This window comes from Sphaeramia orbicularis, chromosome 10 (assembly GCF_902148855.1).
Source record: "Sphaeramia orbicularis chromosome 10, fSphaOr1.1, whole genome shotgun sequence".
NCBI classification, from domain to species: Eukaryota; Metazoa; Chordata; class Actinopteri; order Kurtiformes; family Apogonidae; genus Sphaeramia; species Sphaeramia orbicularis.
The window spans coordinates 54,918,446-54,925,555 of NC_043966.1; the positions used below are offsets into that span (position 1 = coordinate 54,918,446).

Consider the following 7,110-nt stretch of genomic DNA (forward strand, 5'->3'; position numbering starts at 1 on the left):
AAAGGTGTTTGCTCTTAATCTGATATTATGGGGGGGGGGGGGGGGGAGTGGTGCAGTGGGAGGGTGCTGTTCAGATCATGTGATGCTTTCTGAACCCTGAGCACAGCGTCTTCTGTGGGAGTCATTCATGAACCCATTCACAGAAAACACACACAGCTTCAGTGCTTTTAGTCGCTCGGTAATTGCTCCAGATATGAGCAATTAGTGGAGTGCATCTTTGCATTTCAGTCATTAGCAGATTTAGCAGCTGTGTCAGGTACACTGCAAAAAAGGCCTGTATGAAAAGAAGACAATTCTACTCATTATTGGGTTCAAATGTCTGATTTAAGTGTAATTATCTGTCAGCGCAGGAAGAAAATGACACTGATCAAGTCTGATTAAAATAAGACAATATTATCCAAGGATTATAGAATGAGACAATACTTATTTTAAGCAGAATATACTAGTGTCAAGTCTTCAATATGAGATTATTTGTTTTAACTATACATACATACATACATACATACATATACTGTATATATATATATATATATATATATATATATATATATATATATATGTACAGGGTGGGGAAGCCAAATGTACACTGAACATTTAGTTGTTTTTTCTCAGCAGACACTACGTCAGTTGTTTTGAACCCAAACATATACTGATGTCATAATCATACCTAACACTATTATCCATACCTTTTCACAAACTTTTGCCCATATGAGTAATCAGGAAAGCAAACGTCAAAGAGTGTGTGATTTGCTGAATGCACTCGTCACACCAAAGGAGATTTCCAAAATAGTTGGAGTGTCCATAAAGACTGTTTATAATGGAAAGAAGAGAATGACTATGAGCAAAACTATTACCAGAAAGTCTGGAAGATACTATTAAAGAAGAATGGGAGAAGTTGTCACCCCAATATTTGAGGAACACTTGCGCAAGTTTCAGGAAGCGTGTGAAGGCAGTTATTGAGAAAGAAGGAGGACACATAGAATAAAAACATTTTCTATTATGGACATTTTCTTGTGGTAAATAAATTCTCATGACTTTCAATAAACTAATTGGTCAAACACTGTCTTTTAATCCCTGCCTCAAAATATTGTACATTTTGCTTCCCCACCCTGTATATATATATATATATATATATATATATATATATATATATATATATATATATACTGCTGTTCCCAGTGTTCCCACTGCTGTTCCCAGTATTCCCACTGTTCCCACTGCTAGTCCCACTATTCCCAGTTTTTCCAGTATTCCCACTGTTCCCACTGCTAGTCCCACTATTCCCAGTTTTTCCAGTATTCCCAGTGTTCCCACTGCTGTTCCCAGTATTCCCAGTATTCCCACTGTTCCTAGTGTTCCCACTGTTTCCACTGTTCCCTCTGCTGTTCCCAGTGTTCCCAGTATTCCCACTGTTCCCAGTATTCCCAGTTTTCCCACTGCTGTTCCCACTTTTGTTCCCACTGTTGTTCCCAGTATTCCCAGTGTTCCCATTGTTCCCAGCGTTTGCTCACAGATATCAGTTCTCTGTTCCATGGTGGCAGATGTAACTTCAGTAATGGGGGTAAAATGACTCCAGCTCTTTTCCTATTTCTTTCTTTTTTTATTTCTTTTTACTCCTCACTATAATAAATTGCCCCAGACACATCCTGGGAGGTCCACACAAACATTCTATTTCTTGCTTACACCAGGGTTTACCTACAAAAAAACAAAAACTCATTTTAGAAAAAACAAGCCTCAGTTTGGGCTTATTAGTTTTACAGAATTAACAGTTCTTACAACCAACATCTGTTTCACTGCTGTTACCGGAGGCTCTGACTGTTTCAGGAAACACAATTACTTCCATCCCATAATTAACATGATATTCCTATGGAATGTTAACTAGCTCTGCCGGTCCAGCAGCTAGCGCTCATTAGCAGTGGGCTGTTGGACGGAGGCTCGGTCAGCTCTGATCCCACTGGGTCATGTGACCTGTGTCACTAATGCTGCGTTTGTGTCCTTCAGTCAAACACAGACTCGTTCATCTGTCCGTCTCTGAACGAGGCTGTGGACGACCACAGGAGGACACCGGGATGGGGACCGAATCAGGTACTTTTATTGGTACCCACTGAATTCTGTCGTTACGACCAAGTATTGAACAACACTGCACTTTGGCCAGAGTGTTCAGTGGGCGTGGCCATCGTTGTCGTGTTAATGACAGACACAAACACAAGGAATACCTCTGTTTTGTCAGATACAGAATAATGTCAGTCCTCTGTCGAACCAGGTGTCTTCCATTCTTCCCACACTGCTGTCCTCAGTGTCCTTCTGCGTCCACCCGTAGGTCTGGGTTGGAGGTGGACGTTCGGTCCTCAGTGTCCTTCTGCGTCCACCCGTAGGTCTGGGTTGGAGGTGGACGTTCGGTCCTCAGTGTCCTTCTGCGTCCACCCGTAGGTCTGGGTTGGAGGTGGACGTTCGGTCCTCAGTGTCCTTCTGCGTCCACCTGTAGGTCTGGGTTGGAGGTGGACGTTCGGTCCTCAGTGTCCTTCTGCGTCCACCTGTAGGTCTGGGTTGGAGGTGGACGTTCGGTCCTCAGTGTCCTTCTGCGTCCACCCGCAGGTCTGGGTTGGAGGTGGACGTTCGGTCCTCAGTGTCCTTCTGCGTCCATCTGTAGGTCTGGGTTGGAGGTGGACGTTCGGTCCTCAGTGTCCTTCTGCGTCCACCTGCAGGTCTGGGTTGGAGGTGGACGTTCGGTCCTCAGTGTCCTTCTGCGTCCATCTGTAGGTCTGGGTTGGAGGTGGACGTTCGGTCCTCAGTGTCCTTCTGCGTCCACCCCGTAGGTCTGGGTTGGAGGTGGACGTTCGGTCCTCAGTGTCCTTCTGCGTCCACCCGTAGGTCTGGGTTGGAGGTGGACGTTCGGTCCTCAGTGTCCTTCTGCGTCCACCCGTAGGTCTGGGTTGGAGGTGGACGTTCGGTCCTCAGTGTCCTTCTGCGTCCACCTGTAGGTCTGGGTTGGAGGTGGACGTTCGGTCCTCAGTGTCCTTCTGTGTCCACCTGTAGGTCTGGGTTGGAGGTGGACGTTCGGTCTTCAGTGTCCTTCTTGCGTCCACCCGTAGGTCTGGGTTGGAGGTGGACGTTCGGTCCTCAGTGTCCTTCTGCGCTCCACCCGTAGGTCTGGGTTGGAGGTGGACGTTCGGTCCTCAGTGTCCTTCTGCGTCCACCCGTAGGTCTGGGTTGGAGGTGGACGTTCGGTCCTCAGTGTCCTTCTGCGTCCACCTGTAGGTCTGGGTTGGAGGTGGACGTTCGGTCCTCAGTGTCCTTCTGCGTCCACCTGTAGGTCTGGGTTGGAGGTGGACGTTCGGTCCTCAGTGTCCTTCTGCGTCCACCCGTAGGTCTGGGTTGGAGGTGGACGTTCGGTCCTCAGTGTCCTTCTGCGTCCACCCGTAGGTCTGGGTTGGAGGTGGACGTTCGGTCCTCAGTGTCCTTCTGCGTCCACCCGTAGGTCTGGGTTGGAGGTGGACGTTCGGTCTTCAGTGTCCTTCTGCGTCCACCTGTAGGTCTGGGTTGGAGGTGGACGTTCGGTCCTCAGTGTCCTTCTGCGTCCACCCGTAGGTCTGGGTTGGAGGTGGACGTTCGGTCCTCAGTGTCCTTCTGCGTCCACCCGTAGGTCTGGGTTTGGAGGTGGACGTTCGGTCTTCAGTGTCCTTCTGCGTCCACCTGTAGGTCTGGGTTGGAGGTGGACGTTCGGTCCTCAGTGTCCTTCTGCGTCCACCCGTAGGTCTGGGTTGGAGGTGGACGTTCGGTCCTCAGTGTCCTTCTGCGTCCACCCGTAGGTCTGGGTTGGAGGTGGACGTTCGGTCTTCAGTGTCCTTCTGCGTCCACCTGTAGGTCTGGGTTGGAGGTGGACGTTCGGTCCTCAGTGTCCTTCTGCGTCCACCCGTAGGTCTGGGTTGGAGGTGGACGTTCGGTCCTCAGTGTCCTTCTGCGTCCACCCGTAGGTCTGGGTTGGAGGTGGACGTTCGGTCCTCAGTGTCCTTCTGCGTCCACCTGTAGGTCTGGGTTGGAGGTGGACGTTCGGTCCTCAGTGTCCTTCTGCGTCCACCTGTAGGTCTGGGTTGGAGGTGGACGTTCGGTCCTCAGTGTCCTTCTGCGTCCACCCGTAGGTCTGGGTTGGAGGGTGGACGTTCGGTCCTCAGTGTCCTTCTGCGTCCACCCGTAGGTCTGGGTTGGAGGTGGACGTTCGGTCCTCAGTGTCCTTCTGCGTCCACCCGTAGGTCTGGGTTGGAGGTGGACGTTCGGTCTTCAGTGTCCTTCTGCGTCCACCTGTAGGTCTGGGTTGGAGGTGGACGTTCGGTCCTCAGTGTCCTTCTGCGTCCACCCGTAGGTCTGGGTTGGAGGTGGACGTTCGGTCCTCAGTGTCCTTCTGCGTCCACCCGTAGGTCTGGGTTGGAGGTGGACGTTCGGTCTTCAGTGTCCTTCTGCGTCCACCTGTAGGTCTGGGTTGGAGGTGGACGTTCGGTCCTCAGTGTCCTTCTGCGTCCACCCGTAGGTCTGGGTTGGAGGTGGACGTTCGGTCCTCAGTGTCCTTCTGCGTCCAACCGTAGGTCTGGGTTGGAGGTGGACGTTCGGTCTTCAGTGTCCTTCTGCGTCCACCTGTAGGTCTGGGTTGGAGGTGGACGTTCGGTCCTCAGTGTCCTTCTGCGTCCACCCGTAGGTCTGGGTTGGAGGTGGACGTTCGGTCCTCAGTGTCCTTCTGCGTCCACCCGTAGGTCTGGGTTGGAGGTGGACGTTCGGTCCTCAGTGTCCTTCTGCGTCCACCTGTAGGTCTGGGTTGGAGGTGGACGTTCGGTCCTCAGTGTCCTTCTGCGTCCACCCGTAGGTCTGGGTTGGAGGTGGACGTTCGGTCTTCAGAGTCCTTCTGCGTCCACCCGTAGGTCTGGGTTGGAGGTGGACGTTCTGCTGGACGTCACTGAATGGCTGGTGAAGTGGATGGGTGTTGTTCCTTCATGAATCAGATGTAATTGCACCTCCTTCAGGATCTGCGTGCCTTGTGTTCGTTCACAGTGGAGTTGAACGATGGGTCCCACTTTCTAATCAGTCCACACTATGAAGCATTAGTTCAGCATGAACAAATAGTGAATTCATCATGTCTAAAGCATATTTCTGACATGAATACTCACTAGTATATGGTTTATGAGCACAGTTCTAATGGTTTTACTCATCATTAATCAGCTCATCTACACTGTGCTTAATGATTGTATTTTCATACTTTATAAATTATGGATTCTGCATTTAAAAGTGTTGTATTGCATCACTTCCAAACCAGTTGTGATGTGCATTTGTGCTCACACATACACTGTTCACACATGTACTAATGGTGAGTGAATATGTTAGTGTGTATTTTCTACTAACTCACACATTTCTTTTCCAGTAGATGTCCATAATTTATAAAGTATGAAAATACAGTCATTAAGCACATTGTAGATGAGCTTATTAGTGATGACTAACATGTTTATAACTGTGCTTATAAACCATATATTAATGAGTATTTATGTCAGAAATATACTTTATAAATGATGAATTCAGTATTTGTTAATGCTTAACTAACACTTCATACTGTGTGCTTATTATAAAGTGTGACTGAATGATGTTAGGGATTATTTTGTCAGACATCATCATTCTTTACACCACACGTGTCAAACACAAGGCCCGGGGGCCAAATCTGGCCCCCCAAAGGGTCCAATCCGGCCCATAGGATGAAATACACTGAAAATATTAACAATCAATGGTGTAAAAAATCATTTTAATTCAGGTTCCACATACAGAACAATTAGATCTCAACTGGGTCAAACCACTAAAATTTTATCATAATAACCTATAAATAATGAAAACTACAGGTTTTATCTTTGTTTTAGTGTAAAAAAGTAAAATGACATGAAAATGTTTATATTAACAAACTATCCTTTTACAAAAACATGTGAATAACCTGAACAAATATGAACGACCTGAAACGCCGTAAGAGAAGTACATGTAATTTTACCAATATTCTGCCTGTTACTAAATGTTTTGTGTATTAGTAATTGTAATGGAAGTTGTAACGCACATGTGTAAATGTTAAACTGATAAACTGAGGCAGAATATTGTTGAAATTGCACTTGTTTTCCTTCAGACATTTCAGGTTGTTCATGTTTTTCAGGTTTTTAAGGAAATGCTGTAGATGTAAACATTTTCATCATGTAGTTGTACTCTTCTCACTGTTGTTATTTTACTGGTCTGGCCACTGCAGATCAGATTGGGCTGAATTTGGCCCCTGAACTGAAATGAGTTTGACCCCCCTGCTTTACACCATGGATGCCAAACTCATTTTAGTTCAGGGGCCAAATTCAGCCCACTCTGATCTCAAATGGGTCGGATTAGTAATAATAATGTACTAAGGCATGATAACCTGTAGGAACTGTAAGTTTGTCTTTGTTTTAGTGCAATAAAAAAATATAATTATGAAAATATTTCCATTTACTATCCTTGTAATTTAGAATTCACAAATGGAAAAGATCATCTTCCTGACAGCACCTGAAGGCAGCATGAGTTCCATGTTCAGTTAGTCTAAGTTCATCAGTGTTTCAGACTGAGCTGACAGATTAGAGCGGGGGGGTCAAACGCATTTGAGTTCAGTTCCACATTCAGACTAATATGATCTAAAGTGGGCCGGACCAGGAAAATAACATAAATAATAGGATAAGAATTGATAAATAATGTCAACTTCAGAATTTTTTGCTATGTTTTTGAGTGAAAAAAGTCAAATCTCATAATGAAAATGTTTACATTTACGAACTGTACTTGAATATAACATGAACACATATGATCCTGAAAATTCTGAAGAAAAATAAGTGCAATTTTAAGAATATTACGCTTTAGTTTATCATTTATACATATTCATCACAACTTGCAGATCACAGTGGATCTACAAATACACAAAACCTTCAGTAAGAGGCAGAATATTGGTACAATTCCACATACATAAAACATACATAATACATACATACATAATTCCAAATTTCTCTTACGAAATTTCAGGTAATTCACATTTTTTGTGAAAGGTTAGTCTGTAAATGTAAACATTTTTGTGTAATTTAA

General features: G+C 45.9%; 1 long non-coding RNA gene across 1 annotated transcript in view; it reads left to right on the plus strand.

The window, feature by feature from the left end:
- The window catches only part of LOC115426669 (uncharacterized), a 23,464-nt gene extending 17,449 nt beyond the window's left edge, over window positions 1-6,015 (plus strand). Inside the window, exon 3 of the long non-coding RNA XR_003936383.1 lies at window positions 6,002-6,015. This is a non-coding gene — a long non-coding RNA (uncharacterized LOC115426669). The remainder of the gene's footprint in view (window positions 1-6,001) is intronic.
- The last annotated feature ends 1,095 nt before the right edge of the window (window positions 6,016-7,110 follow it).